The sequence below is a fragment of the Chionomys nivalis genome, chromosome 6 (genome assembly GCF_950005125.1).
Source record: "Chionomys nivalis chromosome 6, mChiNiv1.1, whole genome shotgun sequence".
NCBI classification, from domain to species: domain Eukaryota; kingdom Metazoa; phylum Chordata; class Mammalia; order Rodentia; family Cricetidae; genus Chionomys; species Chionomys nivalis.
The window spans coordinates 67,972,700-67,999,442 of record NC_080091.1 but is presented as its reverse complement, the minus strand read 5'-3'; the positions used below and the strand labels follow the sequence as shown (position 1 = coordinate 67,999,442).

General features: G+C 46.4%; 1 protein-coding gene across 5 annotated transcripts in view; it reads left to right on the top strand.

The window, feature by feature from the left end:
- Positions 1 to 26,743, top strand: part of Rbm47 (RNA binding motif protein 47) — a 136,547-nt gene that overhangs the window by 65,926 nt on the left and 43,878 nt on the right. Inside the window, exon 1 of one of the 5 annotated variants that reach the window (XM_057772955.1) lies at positions 11,602 to 11,655. The exons of the other annotated variants lie outside the window; for them this stretch is intronic. The gene's annotated coding sequence lies outside the window, so the exon portion shown is untranslated. Of the gene's footprint in view, positions 1 to 11,601; positions 11,656 to 26,743 lie in introns of those variants that run through there. 5 annotated transcript variants of the gene reach the window in all.

Below are 26,743 nucleotides of genomic sequence, written 5' to 3'. Positions count from 1 at the left end.
GGTTCTGGTGAGTGGCACATGCTTGCAATAACAAGATTCAGGAGGGGCCAGGAAGACCAGGAGTTCACACAGGGAGTTTGAGGGTAGCCTGGGATATGTGTGTGTGTGTGTGTGACAGTCTCTCTCTCCATACACATACACACACACACACAAAATATTTCTTCCAAAAAAAATCAAGAGGATGCAGACAAATAGGTTGAATTTTGGGGGAAAATAGCTCTTAGATTCTTAGTTAGGGTTTCTATTGCTGTGAAGAGGCACAATGATCATGGTAACTCTTACAAAGGAAAGCATTTAATTGGGGTGGCGGCTTGCAGTTCAGAGGTTTAGTCCATTATCATCATGGCGGGGAGCATGGCTGGATGCAGGCAGATGGTACTGGAAAAATAGATGAGAGCCCTACATCTTGAAGGTAACAGGAAGTCAGCTGAGACTCTAGGCAGTATCCTGGTGTAGGAAACCTAAAAGCCTGCCCCCACAGTGACCCACTTCCTCCAACAAGGCCATGCCCACTCCAACAAAGTCACATCTCCCAATAGAGCCACTCCCTATGAGATTATGGGGATCAATTACATTCAGACCACCACAGAGTCCATTTTACCTTTCATTAAATATCAGGAGAAAAGATTAAGACTTTTGTGTAGACTCACTAATTGATTCTAAAATCAAGAAATTAAGGCCAGGGGGCTGGAAAGATGGCTCAGTGGTTAAGAGCATTGTGTGCTCTTCTAAAGGACCCGAGTTCGATTCCCAGCAACCACATGGTGGATCACAACCATCTGTTATGAGGTCTGGTGTCCTCTTCTAGCCTGCAGGGATATATGTAAACAGAATATTGTATCCATAATAAATAAATATTTAAAATAAAAAAAGAAATTAAGGCCAAAGCCCAGTGTACTAGCCAAGCTTTGAACTTAGGACTCTTGATTCTGTAATCACCTTTGCAGCTGAAGTTATAGTTTTCACCCCTCATTACTGCAGTAGTCAATAAAAGAAGAAAAACTGAAAGACCATGCATCTAAATATCAACATTCTAGTGGATTTTAGATGGTTGTCATCCTTAGATATCTATGTACACACACACACACACACACACACACACATAAAATTGGATTTGATTTATCGTCATTGTGTGTTTGCACATACGTACGGCTGTGCATTGTTGTTCTGCCTTATTCCCTTGAGACAGGAACTGGAGCTCTGGGTTTTTAGCTAGGCCGGCGGCCAGCAGTCCCAGTGACCCTTCTGTCCCTGCCCCAGAGTTGTCACCCAGGTCCTCACAGTGGCGCAGTAAATTGTGCCAGCCACTGAGCCATCTTTCTAGCCGCCTGGTTTGCTTGCCTGTTTGTTTGTTTTCTGTGTATGTACACATGCGAATGTTCATGTGGGAATGCCGGCACGTATGTGCTGAGGTGTGCAGATGGAGGTCAGATTCTGTGTTGGTTCTGTTTTGTTGTGTGCAGCTTCCTGTCCCTCAAACTTCTAAGGACTTTTCTCCCTGCCCACCCCCATGACTGTGGAAGTTATAGGGTTCTAGAGGATGTTACTGTGCCCAGCTTTGTCTGGGTTCTGGGGATCTGAACTCAGGTCCTAACATTTGTGTAGCAAGTCCTTCACCTACTGAGCTATCTCCCCACCCTGTTTTACATTTTTGCTGAATTGGGAGAAAAGGAAGAAAATTATGTAAGAGAAACTGTGTGGCCTGCCATCATGTAAACTGACTCTGAGCCTGCCATCATCTGACTCTGAGCAGAGGAAACACTCACTACAAATTGGCCTGCCTCGTCACCCTTCCCTACAAATTGGCCTGCCTCTACAAATTGGTCTGCCTCATTACCTTCCCTGTGAATTGGCCTGCCTCCTTACCTTCCCTACAAAGTGGCCTGCCTCGTTACCTTCCCTGTGAATTGGCCCGCCTCGTTACCTTCCCTACAAAGTGGCCTGCCTCCTTACCTTCCCTACGAATTGGCCTGCCTCGTTACCTTCCCTGTGAATTGGCCTACCTCATTACTCTTTTTCATATCATTGTCGTTCACCTTCTGAGACAAGGTCTCATTTTGAAGCTCAGGCTAGCTTGGAACCTGTCATATAGCCCAGACTGGCCTCAAACTTGTGGCAGGTCCTCTTGCCACTGCTTCCTGGGCTTACAAGAATGAACTACCACACTAAACTGATGCTGGCCACTCTCCAGGACAAATCAGCGACTCCTGCACAACAGTTTAAATTCTCGTCTCGGGCCGGGCGATGGTGGCGCACACCTTTAATCCCAGCACTCGGGAGGCAGAGACAGGCGGATCTTTGTGAGTTTGAGGCCAGCCTGGTGTACAAGAGCTAGTTCCAGGACAGGCTCCGTAGCTACAGAGAAACCCTGTCTTGAAAAACCAAAATAATAATAATAATAATAATAAATAAATAAATTCTTGTCTCTGTTTTAGACAACACTGACAGCAGGCGAAGGCACCCTGCCTAGCTGGTGAGTGTAGGGGCGCTGGGACCCCTCACTGCTGTACGTGAAGTCTAGAGCGCAGGCAGGGTGCTGGGACTGGATCAGGAAGCCCAGAGACTATGGTTCTGCTCTTGGCTTGGGGATTCGATGAGTCACAGTTTCTGGCTATGTCCTTGGTAGTCAGCAGCCCCAAGAATCAAATCTGAAGGCATCTTGAAGGAGAAAGACAAGAAATAACACCTGGTTGTATGAGGTCACCAAAGAGGGAGCTCAGCCTGCCCAATTCCGTTGTCAACATTGGAGGATATAAATTGAGTGAGCAGATAAGGGGCCTCTCTCGGGAGGCACAGGGCAGTGCTGAGCCAGGGTCTTCACTCAGGTAGCAACACTGCCAGCCTGGGCCAGAGGGCTTCTCTTAATGACTTGTACTTTCCTCTCTGGTGCTCATTGGCCTTGTGTCCAGAACCCTTGGCTGTCCTCCTCCCCTCCCCAAACCTGCTTTCTCCTGCGATACTAAGTGTTTCCTTCTAAAATGTTCCTCTTAGCCAAGGATGCTAATCTTGCTCCTCTTCATTAAGACTCCAGTTTGGGCTTCTGCTCCCCGTAAGCTTCTTTCTCCCGTCCTTGTTTCACCTAACGTGGCTTTTGGGTACAAAACTGCTGTTAGCATAATCCAACTTCGATAGAACCCCATTGTTAATGATAAAAAAAAAAACAAATCAAACCAAACACACACAAAGAAGAAAGAAATGAAGAAGGAAGGAAGAGAGAGAAAGAAGGAAGGGTTTGAGACTGGAGAGGCAGCTCAGTGGTTAAGAGCAACAACCACTTAACAGAGGACCCAGGTTTGATTCCCAGCACCCACATGGTGGCTCACAACCACGTATAACTTCACATCCTCCTCTGACCTCCTCAAGCACCCTTATGGTGCACATAGACAAATGCAGGCAAAGTCTCACATACATAAAACCAAACCTGAGAAGAGAGTTGATTTACCTTTGGTAGAGAAAATCTTTCCCAAGAGAAAGAGGGGGTGCCTCTCTCTGGTTGGTCATTGAAAGCAGCCCCCCTTTTCTTAACTTCTGGCAAATCCATTTCTATTTTTTTATTACTTTGATGATCATGTAATAGTGGCATGCATATTCTTCCTTCCCCTCTTACTGAATCATTAAAAAGCAGAAAAACAAAAACAAAAACAAAAATAAAAAACAGCAAGCCTTACTTTTTTTTTTTTTTTTTTTTTTTTTGTTATGGAGCCCAAGCTTATCAAGTCTACCTGGCAGCCAGGGCCATGATGATGTAAAAGCAGGACTTTGGTTTATAACAATGCTTGTGTTTGCTTTGGTTGGCCCACACCAACTAATCTGGAAAAATTTCCAGTGCACTCCCAAGGCTGATCTAGGTTCAGCTTAGGTTCCTGGTGGCTTCCCATCAATAGTGAGGAGTGGCATCCTTGAACCACTCTCCATGGTGGGACTCCCAACCCAGAGCAAGATGGTCATCACACACAGGGTAGCGCTGGTTAGGAAAGTCCATCTTGAGTCTAAACCCTTGTGCCAGCTCTGGGTAGCTAGTTAAGCGCACACGCCCACCTCTTGGGTTTCCCTGTTACTCATAGCAGAAAGCACAGCTGTGAGATGGCAGGTGAGCAACAGAGGTTGGCTCACTGAAATTTGAGATGCAAATAACTCGGGAAAGCCAACCATTTTGGGGAACCTGAATTATTCAAAAGACAGTGAAAGGAAGCCTAAGGGCTCCACGCTGAGATTTTGGCGTCTGAGCCGGCAGCTCCAGGCCTTCCTTTCCCAGTCAGTAGCTTCTTTTGGTTTCTTTGGGGGTTTAGTTTTCTCATTTGGATGTGGAAATCAGAGTTACAAGTAGACTTGACACAGAAGAGTTGACGGCCTTTGTCTAGAATTTACTGCTAGGCAGGTAGATTGTCCCTGTAATCCCAGCACTGCACACAGGAGGCTGAGGCAGGGCGATCACTAGGAGTTCTGGGCTAGCCTGGGCTACAGAGTGAAGCTGAGCCCCCAAAAGCAAACAATAAAATCTAACCCAACTCAAACCAAAATAAATAATAAAAATAAAAAAGAACGGTGCCAAATGGTCAGCCCTGAAAACCCTATACATGTTATATTTTTTTTTTTTTTTTTTTGGTTTTTCGAGACAGGGTTTCTCTGTGGTTTTTTGGAGCCTGTCCTGGAACTAGCTCTTGTAGACCAGGCTGGTCTCGAACTCACAGAGATCCGCCTGCCTCTGCCTCCCGAGTGCTGGGATTAAAGGCGTGCGCCACCACCGCCCGGCTACATGTTATATTTATATATTTAGGAATATGTGTATTCCTAGCGCGTGTGCGCACACGCACGTAACAATAATTAAAGAAAAAGAAGCCATGAATTTGAAGATGAGCAGGGGCTGGGAATGAGGAGTGTTGAATGTAGGATGTAGGATGTAGGATGTAGGCTTGGATGTAGGAAAGGGAAGGGGAAATGATACAATTAAATTATAATCACAAAAATATTAAAAACTAACAGAAAAATTTAGCACTCCTATAATCCCAGAACTTGGGAGGTAGAGACAGGAAGATCAGTAGCTTAGGGCCATCCTTGGCTAAGTAGCAAGTTCTAGACCATCTTTGACTACAAAATGTCCTGTTTCAAAATTAACAAAAAAAAGGATGGTATTTGTGTTATTGCAATGCTTGAGAAGTGCAGCTTAAGCAGTGTTTCTCAAAGCTTTTGTCTTTGTATGTCTTAAATATGGATAAAATGTAGTTGGGTGCCCAGTTCCCCAGAGAGCTCACACAAGTACAACAGTTTTTAGTATAAATATGTCCCAAATATTTCACAGAACATATTATACAAAATAACCTTTTTATTTGCTAAATCTGTTAACTCTATGTTCTTAAAAATGAAAGGAACCAAACATGTTTTTATTTTTGTTTGCTTTTGAGATGGTGTCTTGTTGGATAGCCTAGACTTTTCAGAAACCTGTGAAGATACTTTGTTTTCGCCAGATTGGGATTCAATACTAGACAAGTAGTCAAACACTGAGCTAAAGCTCAAGTTCTCATTCAATATGGTTTTTTTTTTCTTTTTAAAAGACTCAGTTTTACTTATGTTTCTTGTGTATCTGGGGGCTGGCCAAGTGCACCCACAGGTGCAGGTGTCTGTAGAGGCTGGAAGAGGGCATCATATTACCTGGAGGTGGAGTTACAGGGTCTTGGCGACCAAACTGTGGTTATCTGGAAGAGCAATGTGTGCTCTTAAGTACTGAACCTTTTCTCCAGCCCCTTCTTTTATCTTAAAAGAAGAAAAAACATTGAATCAGTCTCACTAAGTTGCTGGCTTTGAAGTGCCTGTAGCCCAGGCTGGCCCTGACTTTTCTTGAGTAGTTAGAATTGTAGACCTAACTTAGGAGACTCCTTTGTGAGGGGCATATACGTGTGTGCATCTGGTTGTCTGTGTATGTGTGTGTATCTGTATGTGCCTGTGTGTGAGTGTGTATGTATGAGTGTGTATGTGTCGTATGTGCATGTTTGTGGGTCCATTCACCTGTTCATACACATTTGGAGATCATCATCACTTTTTGCCTCATATTTTGAGGCAGGGTCTCACTAATCCTGGGACGCAGTAATTCTGATGTAGGAGCTGGTCAGGGATCCCCTGGGATCTGACTGTGTCCACTCCCTAGAGCTGGTGTTGCAGGCACCCACACGCAGAGACATTGACACATGCAGGGACACAGATACAGATACACAGACAAACACACACAAACATACACACGGACACAACACACACACACACACACACACACCACTCCTCATCTTGTCCCCTAACATTCTTATTTGATACTAAATTCAAACTCTATAAGTTACCAGTTTTTGTGTGCATATGTGTTCCTAGGAATCGAACCCAGAGATTTGAGCATGCTAAGCGACTGCTCTCCCATTGACCTACGTCATCCCCAGCCTAATAAGAGGCAGTTTCCTAAAAGCTGAGTTGCATTGTAAAATCTCTAAACACATCAGTGAAATTTTTCATGCTTTTTTTCATTGAAGTTCTTGGTCTAACTTGAACTCTCATAGGATGATGCTAAACCATCATGGTCATTTGGAAAATATTGGATTACTTATTTGTAAAACATTGACACATTTTTATTGTATAATACGCATTGAAATTTGTTACTGTCACAAGCAGCCCATAATTACTGGCAAGCTGTCAAGCCCATGGTAGCAGTACCAGTCCCCCACCCCCAATTTTAACTCTCCTTTGACAGCGAGAATTAGAAGCAGCTGCAGTCTGTGAAGCGCCAGGGCAGGCTTACTTCTTTCATTTGCTAGAAAGCGTCTGCCAAGCGCCCGAAGTTGCAGAGCTGTAGCTGATGCTCTCTCTTACAAATGGCTTTCTGGGAGGGAAGTGGCAAGACTGTGGTGCATCTCAGTCACACGGGTGATCCCCCTGAGACAACTGTCGTGACCAAATAGGCACTTTTCTGGGTGAGCTTCCCCGGGTCCCTGGAGTCTCACTTTGAGTGACAGAAGTCGCCGTGGAAGCCAGGACCAGACGGTGTAGCTTCATGGTGTACTCGCTCCCATCGCAGCCTTGTGCTTCTTGGATAATTTGGGAAAACACCAAAAGTCACTGAGGCCTTCTTTAGGGTGTAGGTTGAGGCCAGCACGTGCGACAGGCAGCTTCCAAGGCCATCTGCACCCTACTGCTTGAAGCCGTTCTCTGATATTTGATGGAGCTGGAATGATAGAACTTTAGCCTTCTTTCTAGATTAAACCCCTACCTCTCTTTCTTATCTGTCCCCTAATGTTCCCCAACTCAATACTCCTTTCAAAGATCTGAAGCCATTCTACAGGTTAAATATACACGAGGATCACCGGTGTCTGGGGCAGAGCTGGGCCGCCAAAGCACACAGGTGTCTTGGAAGTGAGCAGCACCCCCTCCATGGAATATTCTGCCTTTTCAGAACTCTGGAGTTGAAATGTCCAGAGGCATCGGAATGAGGGCTTCTGAAATGTCAAGGCCAGTCTGGTCTCTGAAACATCAAGGTCACGTCACAAAAACACAAAGCAAAACAAACCCAAGTGACCCCTGGCATATGGGTGCCCTGAGGACCACGGGGTAAAACCTTGCCCTGGAAGTGTTAGGATTGGGGGTTTGAATGGGGAGATGGGAAGTATGAGGCTAGCTAGGGATACAAAGTGGGGTCCTACCGCAACAAATCAAAGCAAAAAGCCAACCAAACAAGAAAAACATGTGCTTGTGGGGGACATGGGCCTCTCTCAGGGACACAGATCAATCTGTGACCAGCATGAGACAGCGTAGGGAAGTCGCAGCAGGTCCAATGATAGGCAGATCTCTCCGCAGACGGCCCACCGGGTTTAAACATCACATTTGTAACACAGGGAGCAAACCGAAGAGGGGGAGTCTATACTATTTGGTTGGATTTTGTGGTCAAATGAGGGCCCCTCCCCTATCATAGGTTTTCAGTAGTACAGATGATCTTTGGAGGAGTAGGGAAGGTATCGGGGTGGGCAGCACGCAGAATAGAATGAAGAACGGGGTCCAGTGGGTTCTGAACATAGAGGGGCCAAAACTAGAGGAGGCGGATCTCCACTAGCAATAGGCATGCTTGCTAGGGGAGGCTACGGTGTGCATGGCATGTGCTTGGGACTCAGCCTAGAGACTGGTCATTCTCAGTTCTACGATCAGCACAGCGCTGTGCCCCTATGCTGCCTCTCAGCCTGTCCTCCCATAAGTCTGAGCTAAGGGAGACCTCACATAATCAAGTGCCTGGAGTTGTAGACAATTAATAAATGACACTTGGGCCAGGTACTGGTGGCGCACACCTTTAATCCCAGCACTCGGGAGGCAGAGGCAGGAAGATCTCTGTGAGTTTGAGGCCAGTTCCAGGACAGGCTCCAAAGCTACAGAGAAATCCTGTTTCAAGAAAGCAAAGAAACAAAAATAAATAAACATAAAAAAATAAACCACGCTTGGGTCCAGCACACGAGATGCTGTGGCAGAAGGAAGGCAAGTGCTACACAGCAATATTATGTCTTTTTAAAATAGCATGTTAATTATTGTTGTTCATTTATTTGTTGATTGTGTGTATGTGTGTGCACACGCGCGTGCATGCCACAGAACCATGGGGAGATTAGAGAACAATCTGGGAGTCAGCTAACTTTTCACTGAGTCGTGGGACTAAACACTGATTGGGCTATGGCAAGTGCCTTTTCCTCCTGAGCCATCTCTCCAGTCTAAAACTGTGTCTTCAAAAACTAATGTTTAGAGACTGGAAAAATGGCCCAGTGTTTAAGAGTAGTTGGATTTGATACCTGTCGCCTATACGGCTGTTCACAACCATCTGTAATTCAGTTCCAGGGATCTGATGCCCCCTCTGCACACATACACACACACACACACACACACAGAGTGCACTTAACACATGGGGAAAAACACCCATAAAATAAAGTTTGGTTTTAGTTTCTGTTTCTTTAAAATAGAGTCTACTCTACGTAACTCAGTCTAGTTTCACTCCTGGCAATCCTCCTGCTTCTGCTTTTTGAGTGCTGGGATTCTAGACATAAACCACTTATACCTAGCTTTGGATGTTTGCTTTTTGTTTTTTTGAGACAAGGTCTCAAAGCCCACTCTAGACTCAGACTTGGCAATGATCCTCCTACCTCACCCTCCTGAGCCTGGCTCGATGCTTGGTTTTAATGGCTCTTTCATTTGCTATCATTGACAGTTTACTTTGTACATTAATATAGCTATAATATAGTATATGAAAAGAAACTACATTCTTCTTACCAAGTGTGGCCTTTTCTTCTACTGGGATTTAACCAACAGAGTATTCCTTTGTAACTAGACATTTCCACATTTTACTCCTCAAAATCCAAACATGGTGAAGTAGAATCATAGCACTTGGGAGCCTGAAGTGGGAGGACTGGTGAGAATTTGAGTTAGTCTAGGCTGGCTATTGAACTGAGGTCTAGGCTAGTGTGGGCTACAGATTGAGACCCTATATAAAAAATGAATACAGGGACTGGAGAGATGGCTCAGCGGTTCAGAGCACTGAGGGCTCTTCCAGAAGACCCGGGTTCAATTCCCAGCACCCACATGGCAGCTCACAGCTGTCTGTAGCTCCAGTTCCAGGGAATCTGTTTCCTTTACACCAATGCACATAAAGTTAAATAATCAAAAACACGAAAACAAACAGACAACGAAATAGTCAAGTGTATTCCCGCCCAGTCAGACCCAGCACTGGCTCCACGCCAGGGGTGCAGAGGGGACACGTTCCTCTGAAATCTATGAACGCCGGAGTGGAAGGGGGTACCCCAAAGAGGGGTATGTCAGAAAGACCCCTGGGAATGGGATGGTTCTCCCTCCACTGTGAGGTTTGGCCGTTGAGGGTGTGATTTCATTGGGGTGCCTGAAGAGTGTCCAGGAGAAAGGTCTTAGAGGTCAGGAGAAACTGGGAAACTGAGCCTGGGAGCCCAGAGTGAGAACAGAGAGATGAAAAGACCGATCGGGAGGGAGAAAAAGAAAAACAAAAGAACACCACAGCAAGAGGCTATGGCCGAAAGATCACAGGTTCAAGGCCTGCCTGAGCTGAAGAATCCACATTCTCCAACACAACACAGCACGCTTAGGAGGTAGGAAAGTCAGGGGTGTGTGTGTGGGTTCAGGACTGGTTAACTAATTGTGTTAGAGGGCAGTGTGCACAGATCTGTTGTGTAAGCTTGCAGAAGACTGCCCTGGGCTGGCCGGCCCTGCTGCCACACCCCTGTGCAGGCAGATAAAGGGTCATTTGTGAAACCCACCCAAGACAGCCCCAGCCCCAGAGAAGAGAAACTCACTGCTGAGCTGAAGCCTCCGTAACCGGAAGGAAAGGAAACTAAGAAGGGGTTCACACACATGGGTGTGAAGGGGCAGTTGTCACGTCACAGCCCTTCGCACCGTGTTCTGAAGATCCCAGTTGGAGAACTGTCAGCTCCTTGAGGTCTCTTCCTCGGCTCTAGAAGGTTGTTTGTTTGTTTGAAACACTGGGAGGTGGAGATAGTAGCCCAAGGTCACAGAGTCTAGAAAGTCACAGAGTATAGAAAGCCAGGCTCCCAGGCCTGCATTCAGTCAATTTTCCATATCTCTACTTAAAAGTAAGAAGTACTAGATTCTAAATACTCTTGGGGACTGATGGCTGACGCGGGGGTGGGGATTAAAAAACTTTTTTTTTTTTTATTATTTGCCTAACCTGTCTGCCAAAGCAAACTGGCTTCTCGAGGCGGATTTGCTCTCCTTTTAGGCCCATAGGTAGCGAAATAATCATCTCTCCTCACTCACTGTCCACCTCAGAGCGCCAAGAGCAGGTACGTGTGTGTCTCTCCCACATGGGCTCAGGACAGAGGTTCTCTGGACCAGGCGGCCCAGGGAGCTCCCGGTTCCTTCTCTATTTGGTTAACCCAGGTTCTAGGAGGCTCCTGACACGCGGTGGGTGCTGATCGCTTGGTGCCAGTTTCTGTTGTCCCTCAGCTCTAATTGTTAACCAGAATGGAATGCCAAACTTCTGGTTCAGAGCAAAGTTGCTGTTTAACTGTGACTGGCTTTGGGGCTATGGAAAATAGGGAGCAAGTTTGTCATTGGGGAGGATGCCTTTTCCAGGTACCGCCTCCCCAGTAAATAGAAATACTTCCCCAAAAATGCGTGGCTGCTGCCGAGTCTGCAGGTGTGCTGGGGAGTTCTAGCCTTTGTCTCCCTTTATTAACTCTTAATTTAGACACCTTTTCAGTTTGACAAGCCGAGACTTGCTTGCGGATTAGAACAAGGTGATCGTAATGCCACCTTCAAAACAAAACAGAAGGAAACCTCTCAGGCCCCTAGCGTCTCTAGAAGCTCTGCCTGCTAATCCCCCCCCCCCACACACACACACACTACAAATTTGGGTTTATTTCCCCTTCTTAAAGGGAAGTGTGGAAATTTGCTTGTTCATTGACATTATTGTACATTGCAAGACAGCTTTGCTACCATTATATTGTGTTCTCAATGGTGTTTGCTCTGAGGGTGGGACGAAAGGCTGTTTAGTGTCTCGTAAAACATTTACCAAAAGCACTGAGCCATAGTTCTGAAGGGCATTCCGTTGCCAGAGCGTGGGAGGCGAGGGCGAGCAGGGGAAAGAGAGCGCCAGGTGTTTGGCAGGTACTGGTTTCATACTTTGGTATTTATTAATATTTAAAATCATGGGTTGCGTTGACCTCAGACCCCCTCCTCCTGTAAGGGTGGGAATGGTGAGTGGGAAGTACGTGGGGTGGACCGGCGGAAAGAATTTCTTGGTAAATTCTAGTTTGCTGAGGGCTGGGAGTCCGCTCCGCTGCTGTTTTCGGTTTTACTAGAGGGCTGACCTGGGGAGAGGGTTGAGAGTTCCCGGTGGCCTGAGTCTTTGTGTGGACTTTAGCAGGGAGCCAGGCCCAGGGACTCTGAGAGACCAACCAGGTGTCACCTTGTGCCTTGTACCTATTGAAAAGCTTTTGCTAAACGGTGGCTCTGATTTTATGAAAATACTTGAAAATTTCCTTCTCCCCGCCCCCGTCCCTCTTGTGTTAAGTTTAGACAAGATAAGTACAAATTAAAGGTCAGCGTGGAAAAAGGCTTTATCTTGTGATCTGGACTTTAGGCACAGTGATTTCAGAGTCTCTTTCTATTGCCGGCAATGGACTTGGGAATTTCCTGAGTTAATATGCCTTGGGAATACTGAGTCTTTATACTGTAAAGATTAGGGGGCGGGGGTAGAAAAATGTGATCAAGAGGGACCCTGAACTGTATGCATTTGATCAAGTGTCATCGTGATTATGCTGGACGCGGATACTTACAGTTGTGGATAAAATCCAAACAGGAAAGAGCAAAATTCTGAAAAGTACAGCACCAAAAGAGTGGGTGTTGATTCTTGGAGAATGGTGTCGCGGTATATGAAGTGCAGCGGGCGTATGGAGCTGAAGGGCCCTTCCGGGGTGGTAGTGTGAGGTCAGGATTAATGGGTGAGAATTTCATCCCTTCTGCTGGAAGGTGATCCGAGTCAGTTTTGTCATTGCTGCGGGTGGCATGAAACCAAGGGCTCTCTGAACAGTTTCTAGCCACTGTAAAAGATCTGGGAGAGATGACGGTTTCCAGTGTAGAGGAAGCTTCCCCCTCTGCTAAAGCTTCCGGGTTAGCTTTGTGTGCTTGGGCAGATAGGGCTCTGGTCTGACAACCATGGAGGTCAAATGACCTAGTTCCAGGGAGCGATGGAGCACCGCTACATCTGTGGAATAGCCAGTCATTCAACTGCTTTGACGTAACCTTCGAAAAGCGGATTAACCTTTTCTTATACCACCCCCCCCCTTTAAGATTTCAAAACCAGCTGGGTGTGGTGGCAAATGCCTTTGAGGCCAGCAAATTCAGGTGATCTCTGAGTTCAAGGCCAGCCTAGTCTACCGAACAAGTTCCAGGACAGCCAGGTACACAGAGGAACTCTGTTTTGGGGAGATTTTTTTTTTTTCAAAACAGTTTTGAAAACTATCCTGCCACGTAGGCATACCCAACTTGTACAACCACGTGCAAGCTAGACCGTCTGAGGTACCTCATAAATCCAAAAAGGAGACTTTGGCCAGCGGAGGGGTCTGTGTGTCGCTCACACAAGACTCTCTGAAGAAGCTTTATTTTATTTGAAGGAGTCAAATCTGAAGTGTGATTTGGGTAACAGAAAGGCTCTGGGGAAGGGCCTGCTTGGACACGAGCCACTCAAGAGACTCCTAGATCTTCCTTTTGTCTTTTATCTCACGGGGGTGAGGGGGTTCCATTCTTTTAATTTTTTCTAGATAATTCTCAAGTGTGGCAATAAGAACACCAGTGGTTGATCACCAGCGATTATTTTACACCTTAGGGTTTCATCAGTTTGTTGAATGACAAATTTTGCTGCTATTAAATGGAGTGATAATGCTTTTATATCAAGTTATCGATGAGTAGCGGCCCACTCTACAAAAGATTGGTTGCACTACTCCTTTTTTGTTTTGTTATGTTCTTTTGAGGCAGGCTTACCAGCTGAGCCTCAGTTGCAGAGGCTGACCTTGAACTTCTGCCACAGCCTCTGGGTTGCTAGAATTGTAGGTGTGTGTCACCATGCTAGGGCTTGTACTCTTTTTCCTTTTTGAAGTGTTATCTCACTGTATGTTGTCGTAGCTGGCCTGGAGTTTACGATGTAGCTCAGCTGGCCTAGAACTCAGGAGACCCACCTGCCTCTGCCTCCTACACGGTGGTATTAGAAGGTGTAGGATACCACACCCAGAGTACCACGCCAGAGCTCCAGCTGGCCTAGAAATTGCTATATAGCCCAGGTTCACTTCCACCTCCATTAATCCTCTTGCCTTCGCCTCCCAAGTACTGAGATTACAGGAATGAGTAGCCAACTACCTTTTGATGGTATTTAGTCCCAGCCTGTGAGATGAAACCCATACCACACTGCTAACATGGACCAGGACCTGAAACTAGATAAGTCAAGGGCACTAGGGGGAACCTACAGTTATTCTGCTAAAGGAACATGGCAATGAGTCCTACTGACTTGTTGCTGTGCCCATAAATCAGTGTATCACTTCATAGTTAGCTTTCAATAACATCTCTGGTTGTCAGTGAGTAATACCTCTTTACCAGACCCATCCACCCATCCTCCTTGCCATCCATCCATCCATCCATCCATCCATCCATCCATCCATCCTTCCATCCATCCATCCACCCACCCTTCCTTCCATCCATCCTTCCATCCATCCTTCCATCCATCCTTCCATCCATCCACCCTTCCTTCCATCCATCCTTCCATCCATCTTTCCATCCATCCTTTAACTGTTTATTAAAGATTCATTCTGGGCTGTATTCTTTTTTTGTTTGTTTCTTTTGTTTTTTCGAGACAGGATTTCGCTGTAGTTTTAAGAGTCTGTCCTGGAACTAGCTCTGATAGTCCAGGCTGACCTTGAACTCACAGACATTCACCTACCTCTGCCTCCCAGGTGCTGGGATTAAAGGCGTGTGCTCTGGGCTGGTATTCTTATCTCTCAGTTCTTTTTTTGTTTTGTTTTAAGGCAGGGTCTCCCTGCGCACGCAGGCTGCCTTTGAATTAGTGGCAGTCTTCTTCAGTCCCCCCAATTCTGAGACAACAGGTGTTTGCCCCGTGCCCAATTTTATTTTCAGTTCTTAAGTATTTCTCCTTTGAGTTTCTTCTACCAGTTTAGTTTTGGCTGCAGTTGAACTCAACACAAATGGAGTCTGGCGGTCTCTGATCTAGTGTCTGTCTCCACTCCCTTGGCACTTACATCTGTGAAGGTCATCCACTGAGTTACGTGTAGCTCAAATTTATTCTCTTATTTGCTCTCTAGTATTGCTTTGTAGAAACAGACCACAATTTAAAATTCAGGAGTGAAACATCTGAGTGTGTGAGCTAAAACACCATTCTGTGTGCCTGCTCTTCAAAGTTAGGTGACCGCATAAAGGATGGGATGGAAGTGTTTACCTCCTGAAAGGGCAGATGCGGGGTCTGTTTCAGGGAGCGTGTTTGCCAAGTGCTCTGCATGGCCCATTTATTTGACCGGAGCACCTCCCTCAGGAGCAACTGCCACAGTTTTCTATGAGGAGGCTGGCCTGAGGAGCTGTGTGAGTTACAGTGGAGCTGAATTCAAGGGGAAAATTGCTCACCATACTAGAGAGAAAGCCTGTCCTGGAAAAGACTGCTGACCTGGCCCCCACTATGCCCTAAGACTCCCCTACCCCCATTCAGTGCTCGTGGTTGATGCCAGGTTTTTTTTCCCACTTGGCAAGCTCCAGGCCTTGGAGCTACACCCCAGCCTAGCCCAACCTTTACATACTAGTACAAATGCGCAGGTCCTCTGATAGAAAGCCAGTCACTGGCCTGAGCTTTCCCTCGCTTCAGTAATTCATTTGTTTTAAAGATAAGTCTTTCTGGGTTCTAACTTTTGTTTTGCTTATGAATTTTTCTTACTGCATTCATTTGTTTGTGTGTGCGTGGGGCAGGGGCACACACCATAGCACACGTGTGGAAAATGGAGGGCAGCTTGAGTTGGTTCACGCTTTCCACCGCGGGGGTCCGGGGAATTGGTCTCAGGTCGACAGGCTTGACTGAAGTACCTTGTGCTGAGCCATCTCACCAGCCCTTTTTGCTCAGGACTTTTCCATATGCATGCTATGTATTCTAAACCCCATATTCAGCAACTGTAAGATAAAGTTTTGGTATGCACAGACAAAGAATAACCCCCGGAAGAAAGGTAAGTGAGTTAAGTGCAGGGTGCTGATGAATTTCCTGCAAGGCCAAAAGTGGAACCCGAGGAAATGCTTCCAAGGCAAACTCACAGGGGCTTTGCTGGCTGGGCTCGATATCAAGGGTCCCAAGGGTCCGTGGTAGTGAGTAGAGTTCAGGGCAGTGTGCATTCTAGGGAGAGAGTTACTAGACTCTTGTCCAGGGGCCTTTTGCTTAGAATAACAAAAGACAGCATTGCCTTCTCAGTCTTTTTTCTTTTCCTTTTTCTTTTTATTTATTTATTTTTGTCGGTTATCCTCAAATTAGTATTCTTTTTTTTTTTAAGATTTTACTTATTTATTACATATACAGTGTTCTGCCCACCTGTTTGCCTGAAGGCCAGAAGAGGGCACGAGATCTCATTACAGATGGTTGTAAGCCACCATGTGGTTGCTGGGAATTGAACTCAGGACCTCTGGAAGAACAACCATCTCTCCAGCCCCTCAGTATTTTTTCTTAACTGCAAATGATAGGTCATGTTTTCAATGTTGCATTAACCTAGCCTATGTGTTGGAGTGACCTTTCCAGTGAGGCCAGGTAGGCTTCGTGGGTGGAATCCCTGAAACTCCGCTGTTAGTGCCTCCATTGGATATTTCAGGTCACTTCTAGAAAGGGCAAGGGTGTCCACATTCTCTCAACAAGGGCTTTGTTCTTTTCTCTATTGGTAAAGAGCCTTTCATGGGCACCACTTAAAAATCATTAACTTGCCTTGAATAAATCCTCTTTAACTTTATGAACAACCACAGGAATTACATCTTGTAGTTGTACAGTTTTTTTTTAAAAAAATTCACTTTCTTAGCCTGGAGAGGTGGCTCAGTGGTTCCTTTAAAGGACCCAAGTTCAGTTCCCAGTGCTCTCATCAAGGGACTCACAGCAGCCTGTAAATCCAGCACCCTCTTCTGGCCTCGGTAGGCAACTTCACCATATACCCACACACAGATACACATGTAAATTCAGTTTTAAAATAAAACAGATCTTTTTAAAAATCAATTTCTCAATTTCCATGTTTACCCTTTGTTTTAATCTTGCAATATTTAAAAATGTCATCTTTAGCTCTAGAAGGTTGAAGTAGAGAAACCCAGATCATATTTCTAAGTAGGAAAAGGCTGATTTGCAGACTTTCCATCTCCACAGAGCCCAGCTGTTCTCAACGGCCCCCCACTGCCACCCACACAGTGTGTGGTGAGCTGTGTCAGCATTACCAGATCACACAACTCACTGTGTACTTACTGTACATGAGACACTGCACCAAGTGCTTTGTGTGTTCCATCCCCAATTCCCATACAACTTTGCTAGCTCGGGACCATTCACCCCTTCCCATCACAGAGGAATCCAAGGCCCCGAGCTGGCAGGTGATTGGTTCCCTGCCTTCTGTCACAAGTGCTTCCATGCCCACCATGTCACCCGGCACAGGCCCAAAAGCTGTGTTTTTCCATTATCTTCGTCATTACATTTGAGGTCAATACAGGAAGCCTGGGACACTTTTCTTTTCTTGTAAGTCTTGATATACCCAACCACACCCTCCTGATGAAGAGATGTCTTCTTTGTAACCAGACGTAGATGTGATGCTGGGTTAGATCCAGTTTTAAAATTAACCTTTAACTTGCAGGGTTATAGGAAAACCAGGGTCAGTGGCTATGAGACCAGAGAGCCTGCTCATCAACAGGACCAATGACCTCTTTGGGGGACCCTGGAAAAGGCAGCTCCTTGGGCAAGAGATGGGTCAGATGATCCCCAAGAGTGTGTGTGTGTGTGTTTACATGTAGAGGCCAGAGGTCAGGCGGAGAAGGCACGGTAACAGGCAGGTACGGTGGCAGAAGCAGGAAGCTGCCTGCTTACATTTTATCATCACACAGGAAGCAGAGCGAGGGAGCAGGAAGTAGGGCCAGGCTAAAAAAGAAACCCTCAAGTCCAGGAGTTAAGAACACTTGCTGTTCTTTCAGAGGACTTTCCACCCTATGGTAGCTCACAAGTCACAAGTGTCTATAACTCTGTTCTAGGGGATCCAGCAGCCTCTGCTGGCCTCTAAAGAACACATATGGTACCCTTATAGAACACCTATATTGTTATTCAGGCAAAACATTCATATATATATATATATATATATATATATATATATATACAAAATATGAACAAATTGGGGGGCACAACAACCCTTAAAGCCCACCCCCCCAGGGACACGCTTCCTCTTTAAAGTCTCACAACCTTCTTGAGACAAGGGCCACCAACCAGGAACTGAGTGTTCAGATTCACGAACCTATAGGTGACATTTCTAATTCAAGCCACCACGCAGGGTTTCTCACCGGGACCCGAGTCTTGCTGAAATGCTAGGCTGGTGGACCCGTGAGCCCCAGGAATCCTCCTGTCTTCGTCAGCACTGCGATCACAAAAGTCCTTTACCATTGCCTTTTAACGTGGTTCTAGGGTGAACATCTGTGCTCACGTACAGTAAGCAGCGTTTTACTGAGCCGTCTGCCCATCCCTCTTTTTGTTAAGATTTATTTTTATTTTCTATGTATGAGTATTTTGCCTGCATAAATGTCTGTGCATCATGTGTATAGTTGGTACCAGAGGAGCCCAGAAGAGGCCATCAGATTCTCTGAAACTGGACTTACATACAGTTGTGATATGCAATATGGATGCTCACAACACTCTGTAAGAGTCCTCTGTAAGAGCAGTGCCCAACACACTTAATTGTTGAGCCGTCTCCCCAGATCCCTTGTTTTGATATTTTGAGACAAGTTCTTGCTGTGTAGCTCTGGCTGGCCTACTCCCTGCTATGTAATTGAGGCTGGCCTTGAACTTGTGGCCGTCCTCTTCTGCCTCCCGGACACTGGGACTGCAAGCACATACCATACCTGATCCCAGGAACTCTTTTTTTTTTTTTTTTGGTTTTTCGAGATAGGGTTTCTCTGTGGTTTTGGAGCCTGTCCTGGAACTAGCTCTTGTAGACCAGGCTGGTCTCGAACTCACAGAGATCCGCCTGCCTCTGCCTCCTGAGTGCTGGGATTAAAGGCGTGCACCACCACCACCTGGCCCCAGAAACTCTTTTAATTTTAGGATTCTTATGAAGGAAATGGCAGAGGTGCCTCTAAATTGTTTCTTGTTCATCTCTGTGAGTCGTTTTCCTGTTTGGGATAATAGCAGAACTGAAATCAAGTGGTCGCCAAGTAATAAAAGAGGCGGTTGGTGACCAGAATGGTCTCCAAGTTGTCGGGCAGCTAGCGAGGTACCTTGGATGTTGGTGGGATCTAAAAGCCATCGTCCCAAGGTTGACCTCCTGCCTCTCTAGTCTGGTTTTTATAGTAAAAAACCAGTTAGCAGCCGGGACCTTTGCCCTAGTACAGTGGCCTTTTCTGTTTGACACTTAACTTTTTTCCATAAATATATCAACATGGGGTGGGTTTAGGGGGCATTGCTGAGGTAGTGTTTGCTGTGTCATATTCTGGCACCCCGATGGAGTCCAGTGATGTTTGCTGGCCTTCGTTTCCAACAGGATTCCTAGAAGGAAGTTTGTGACCATGAATGAACCTGGGCTCCTAAATGGTGAATTCAGTCGACTGAATATTGGTCCGTGTGGCCTATCCCTCCATTAACGATGTGAAACCCCAACATTTAAATTAACCACTGTTAAATGAGTACCTTCTCTGTGTCAGCTGCGCATGCAAAGCCTGGGAAGAGACCAAACAAGAATTTCATTCTGCTTTCCCAATAATGCATCTTTCAGTAAGAGCACAGGAAACACCTGCTTGCCGTGCTTTAGCTGCTCAAGACAGAATCTCACTCACCCTGGAACTCAGGGTCGCTTCAAACTCATGGTCCTCCTGCCCTAGCCGCCCAAGTGTTGGGCTTAGAGAACTGGGTATCTTTCCTTGTTTAACAAGAAAATTCGAGCAATTTGAGTGCCCTTTCTGTGGTTGTTTTGATGCCTGAGAAAGCAAGAGCTCTTCATGAAGATGGAGACCGAAGGATACTCACCCTTGACTAGAATCCACTTTTTGTACGATTTTTGTGCTATGTAAGAATTTGAATGAAGAAATGGCAGGAAGTGGCTTCTATTGAGGGAACACATAGCCAGGTGAGGGACCCGATTCACCTCTGGGCCTTCCTCGCTCTAGGCCGGGGATTTAGAGAAACTTCCCTCCATTCTTGCCTACTCCTTCAGCTGTTGTGAGGGTTAAGCTTCTCTGAGCACTCTGTTGTTTATACTGTAGAAAAATAGATTTGAAAAAATAGTGATTTGGAGAGTGTGTTTCTAATGGAGAAATTAACTATCCGGAGGTGCTCGCTTATATGATGGTGGAGCATCTTTTTCCCAGCACCCCTTTAGACAAGGCCTCACTCTGTAGACCAGGTTGGCCTTGAACTCCCAGAGATACACCCGCCTCTTCCTCCTGGGTACTGGAATTTAAGGTGTGTGCCACCACACCTGGCAGTGCAGTATTGTTTAAAAATAAGAGTCTTAGCCAGGCTTGGTGCTCACGCCTGTAATCCTAACATTTAGGAGGCTGAAGCAGTAGGGATTATTCAGCGTAAGATCGAGGCCAGCCTGGGCTAAAAAGTGAGACTCTACTTCAAGAAAATAAGGGAAAAAGAGGAAGGGGGGGGGGAGTTTTTGGTTTTATTTTGAAACCCAAAGATACAAGGAAATTTTAGAGGGCTGTTTCCATTTTCACAGTTCTCATTTAGAAATAAGCCTTCCTGCTCATCCCGCAGCTGACCTATTGTCCTCAGTGAGAGAAGGACCACTGGGAAAGAACACTGTTTGCCCTGCCCGTTTTGACTTCTGCCAAGACCTTATCACAGAATTGGAGGTGGGGAGGCAGAGGAGGAAGTACAAGCAGTCTAATTCACTAAATAACATTTGTGGCTTGCAGCTTAAGTGAGAAAATTACTGTAGATAACCCGCGAGTTCAGATGAAGCACTACTTCCTCCTGCTGATGAGCCCAGTTGTTTCCTCTGCCTTGTACTCTATGGAAAGGATACAAGAGGCAGTGTATGTCAGGGGGTCTGGAGAGACGGCTCAGCAGTTAAGAACGCTGTGCCCTTCCAGGGGACCCCGGTTCAATCCTAGCACCCACATGGCAACTCACAGCCATCTATAACTCCAGGTCTTGTGTATCTAACACCCACTTTTTTTTTTTTTTTTTTTTTTTGATTTTTGAGACAGGGTTTCTCTGTAGCTTTGGTGCCCGTCCCGGAACTAGCTCTTGTAAACCAGGCTGGCCTCGAACTGCGGACGGCAGGCAGGAATGTGGTGCCCAGACAGTGTTTGCCTGGGACTGTTTGACTGGGAGATGGCGCCGGTTTATAATCCCAGCAAGGGAGAGGCAGGCAGGGGGCTTGGATGGTCAGCCTCCTCTATACTCTTTGAACTTGGTTCGTGGATAAAAAAGGCAACTTAGTATGGGAATTGTTTTATTTCTGATCTTAAAAAAAATGACAACCTTGAGATTCTAGGCAAAAGTATAAGCATTTATGGTTCTCTGTACTCTTATTTCTAACCTCAAATAAGGCAAAAATCTCCCCTTCTCCAATTCTACTCCTATTCCAAACATTTTTCATTAATAATAATAATAATAAATTTTAAAAACACATATACACACGTAGAACCAAGAAGACCCTTTTAGTAAAGACTTGGGAACTCAGGCTGAAGTCTGTATGTGGAGGTCAACACCCTTACACATGAGAGACAGACTTCAGTGCTTGACCTGAGAATCCACTAATGGGACTGAGCTCTGGAAATGGAATGCACAGTCACAGGACATCTTCCCAGAATCTGGACAGCTTGGTTCCACCCATCACAAGATGATGGTCACAGGCGTGAGGTTTTCAATATCCCTCTTTCCACCTCTTTCAATAGTTTATAAGGAAGCTCTAGCCATTCGTGTGTGTGTGTGTGTGTGCATGTGTGTGTATGTATGATAGCCTACCATTCTACTTTGGCTTTTCTTGAGTTCGATGGCTTACACAGATTTCCAGAATATTCAGAAGCAACATAATGTATTATGTAAGTAAAATTTCCAACATTATTAACATGCGCCTGTTTGTAAATCTGTAAGATAGTCACTAAGCACCAAGTTGAGGGACGGGGAGAGCAGTGACTCTGAGTAGAATTTTATTATTGTTATTAATTTATTTTATATGCATAGATGTTTATCTGCTTGTGTGTCTGGTGCCCTCAGAAGGCAGAAGAGGGCATCAGATCCCCTAGAACTGAGTTATGGCTGTAGTGAGGTGCCCAGTGGATGCTGGGACTAGAACTTGGGTCCTCTGGGAGAACTGCCAGTGCTCTTACCTGCTGAGCCAGCTCTCCCACCCTGTGGGAAGACTTCTAACCACCTAGTTGTGGTTCACCGCTAGGACTTTTCAAACCCTCGAATTGTCTGTAGCTTTTCTAGACTGCTGGTACTCACCACCGACCTGGCCCCTCCTTCAAAGGCAAACCTCGCCACTGCTCATCAACAAGCCTCCTCTCACCCACCATCTGGAGACTGTTTTCTCTTCACAGCACCCCTTACCCTAAACCCCAGCAGAATCTCTCTCTGTGACCATCTTCTGCCTTGCGAGCACCCTTGGGGAGAGGTCCCCTGCCCTGAAAGACCCACATTACTCTATTACTTTTTTTTCTTCTCACTCTGACTTTCAATTATTTAAAGTGCATATTTCAAACTGGAGAGAGTAGAAAAAAGGACAGGGGAGATAAAAATACCAGTCTTTAACCACCGGCTCCAAATCCAAGGTAAAAACCCCACCCCGTGACCAGGCTTAACCAATGCTAACATTGTCAAGTTCCGTGCCATCAAAGGGTTTCTGTTTCAGGTGCAGTAATTGGCCTCTCTCTGCTCACTCCACCCTCCTAGCCAACCACTTGGAAAGGCATGGTCTTAGCTGGGTCAAACATTTCTTAGCAACGCTGGGGGTGGTAGAGGGTGGGTGGGGTTCAGTTCACTTCCTCCTTATGCTTGACTTCCCCTCAATTCAGAGCAGGCTCGATCCATCCAGTGAGGTTCTGTCCTCCTTTCTGTGGACAAAGCAGCAAGGACATATCATTTGCCGTGGGAAAAGTGTCAGCGTGATTACAGTGACAACAGGTGGCATGTCCAACATGGCCCGTTCACCCCTGTAATCCAAGAAACGAGGCAGGCAGTGTCGCCTCCCAGGGTATCAGGAACTCTTATAAAACGCATTTGACCTTGGTGGAAACTCACTGTGGTGTGCTGATTGGACAGCGTCAGGGTGTTTGCTACGGACCATTTTCCTGTTGAAGATTGTACAGATGAAAACCACACTGGGGAAAGCAGGAGGGTGGCGGTGGAGAGATGGGGAGAGGGGGAGAGAATGCGTGCACCCGCTCTTGCGCCCTCTACGCCCTCACGTATTCATGTGTGTAGCGTGTGGGGTGACTGTGGTTGAGTAAGGAGCAGATGTGAAAGCGCACACTGCCCCTGGAGAGGAAGCACTAAACAACAGGGAAAAAAACGGTCGCTGTAGCTACGGAGTTTCATTTGATTCTTATGTGACCATGAATTGAATCTTTTAAAACATCTTTTGAATACTTCTTTATTTTTAATTGCATGTATATGTGTGCTTGAGCCTGTGCGTGGGGTGCCCAGAGAGGCCAGAAGAGGGCGTCAGATCCCCCTAGAGCTGGAGTTACAGATGGTTGTGAGCTGTCTAATGTGGGTGCTGGGAACAGAACTAGGGTTCTCTGTAGGAGCAGAAGGTGCTATGCTCTTAACAATGGTGTCACCTGTCTAGTTTCCACTGACTGAGTCTTAAGAAAAGCCAGCTATTTAATAGTGTTCTAAATGGCACTGGAGATGTGTTCTTCCTACCTTCATGGAAGGCATGGATGATTCCAGCTCCTCCACCAGAACAGGTGTAGTATTCTAAGGATTCTGAGTCTAACCGCCCAGAATCTTCTGTCGGAGAAATGTCTGATGTGATGGCCGCTAGTCCTATTGCCACAGTATAGACAGCACGAGCTACCAAATAGCTTATATTTCCCCTAGTGCTGCCAGGTACTGGGTAGGTCGCCAACAGGAAATGAGGCTTGAACTAGGAAGTCTCAAATGTGTTATTTAGTTCATCAAATATTTCTCAAGTTTACCCAAGCTCTGGGGCCCCAGCAGGAATGAGCCACGACTTTTGGCCTGTAGGGTAGAGCCAGTAGGGTGCTAGGTGGCCCAGATACAGGTTTCATATTCTGATTCATATCAACCTCTTTTTCGAGACAGGGTTTCTCTGTAGTTTTGGAGCCTGCCCTGGAACTCGCGCTGCAGACCAGGCTGGCTTCAAACTCACGGAGATCCACCTGTCTCTGCCCCTCGAGGGCCCTCTCTGTGCGGATGCTATTGATCTCAGGTTTAGGAATCTTCTCATCCCGTGCCACAGGCTCCACCTTGGTCCTTGTCCTATCATGGCATTGCTGGCTCCGCAAGTGTTCACAGCTGAGCCTTGTCTCTCCTGACGAATTATTATTTCTTATTCTCACCTGGAGGGTGGGAGGAGCCCGTTTATGACTATCTCATTCCTGAAATGAGCAGAATACTGGAGAAATCCACCCAGGAAAAGACCAATGTCAACAAGATTACCTCACTGGAGAAGTCCTTGTAGCTGGGGGAGGTGGCGGCACCCCACCGCAATCCCTGTCCTTGGTAGGTGGATTTAGGAAGAGAATCGGGAATCCAAGGCCAGCCAGAGAGCTACCTGAGAGCTTGTCTCAAGAACTAAACCCAACGGCAAAACACCCAACCTTTAGCAGCTACCATTCCGTTCTGCCCGGCAACATAATTAGTGAGGAGGCTTTGCATTTCCTACTCAAATTAAGTTTGTGCTGAGTGTCATTTGGTGACCCATGAAGGAGGGTCGGTGACCAGGTGTCAACCGAAGGTATCCATCCGTGGACACATTGTCCTAGTGAGGTCTCGTATCTCCTCAGCCTATGCTTCCTCTAGGGTGCCATCTACCATGGCTTCCATCTCTCCTCATCACCGGTCACATTTACTGTCTCCAGGCGGCCCATCACTTGGCTCTGTGTGGGACTCTGTTATGTGCCCTCAGCCTCCAGCTCAGAGTGGCAACTCTAGCATTGTTTGGGGGGCTTCTGTGGTCTTTGTTGGGCAGCTCTGACGTCTGAGGTTTGCCCAAGATAACCGAGTAGCATGGGGGAGGGTTAGGTTTTGGACTCAGCGCCCACCATCCTCCAAAGCCTGTTTTCTTTCTATGTCTTGGTCATGCGTTTGCTGTGTGTGGTCGGTCTCTTAGGAATATTGGAGAGCAGCGTTGCCGGGGAGATTAGGAGGCTGGAGAAGGACAGGAAGGAAAGATGAGGAAGGGGACATCTGGCTGAGGTGCAAACGAGAGGCCAGTTACCACAGAAGTGCCCTGACTCTGGGCTCCTGTCCCCACCGGTCCCCACTGTCAGTGAATGCACAGGGACACCATGGGGGCTGGAGGGACAGGTCACACTGGGCTGCTGAGCAAACACAGACCAGAGAAAGCCTTTCGTTGCACTTCTATTCACTGTGAGCATGACTGAGCTGGGACCCTTAGCCATTCGCCCAGACATAAAAATAGCGTCAAAGTAGAGGATTCTCCGATATTCCTCTGCATGGTAAGTATTACGGGTTTGAGTCTGAAACAAGACTGCGGGAGAATATCTAACCCGAGTCTCCCAGCTTACGAAACAGCGCACCTGAATTTCATTCCTTGGAAGAATGGTGGAGCAAAGGCGTCATGGGCACACCTTTGAAAGCCTCCCTTTTGAGGATGGGTGGTCAGTGGTCACACCTTGAGAGCCTCCTTTTGAGGGCGGGTGGTCAGCAGGCACACTTTGAAAGCCTCCCTTTTGAGGGCGGATGGTCAGTGGCAACTCGGTGAGTTTTTTCCCACTTGCACAACTTGATTGTACAGCTTTCTAAAGTAACAGCTTTCTTGGGATGCAATGCACCTGTTTAACGCGGCAGCCCAGGGGACTTGCGTGTGCTCTCACAACTATGTCATCACCAGTGCGGGTCTTTCAGGGGACGGTCTTCACCCTGAAAATCCCGTGTCTGTTACCAGCGGCTTCGGCTCTCTCGACAGTCTATCTTCTGTCTCAGTGTGTTTCATGAACATGGATGTTTTACAATATGGAGTTGTATCATGAGGTCTTCTGTCACTTGGTATACTATTTTCTTTCTTTTAAAAATATTGTTTTAAAAATTTTTTTATTAATATTTTTCTTAACTACAATATATTGATCATATTTCCCTCAACCCCCTGCTCTCCCCATCTCCCTATCCACCCCAAAATATTTAGTTTTAGTTTTCTATTTACATGTACGTTGCAGTGGGGACTAGGGGCATGGGGGCCCAGAGAGGGTGCTGAATCCCCCAGAGCTGGAGACGTGTGACAGCACTGCCTGACTCTGGGACAGAATTGTGTGTCAATACTTCATTACTTTTTATTGCAAAGGAATATTCTATAATTTGTTTAGGTACATTTGAGGGTCCCCCCCACACTTTTTAGCTATTGTAATGCTACTATGACTTTGCAGGTTTTGTGATTGCTTGTGTGTGTGCTCTCCACTGTGTGTGGGTCCGTGTGTGAGTGCGGATACATGAATAGGCCAAAGGCAACATTGGTGTCTTCCTCTTATTTCTCTCACTCTCTACATTATTTGGAGAGTCTGTCAACGAACTTGGAGTTTCCCATTTCTGCTTGACTGGCTAGAAAGGGAAAACCCCACCCTCACAATCAGACTGCCTCAGCCTCCCCTCTCCCCTGCTGCTGGGATTGCCGGTGTAGGCACTGTGTCCGGCTTTTGTTATGCTGCAGAGGATCCAAACTCAGGACTTCATGCTTACACAAGCCCTTTATTCACTGGACTGTCTCCCCAAGCCCTGTTTTTTAGATTTTTGTGACATTATGGCTCTTTTTCTCTTAATGGGATTTCTAGATAG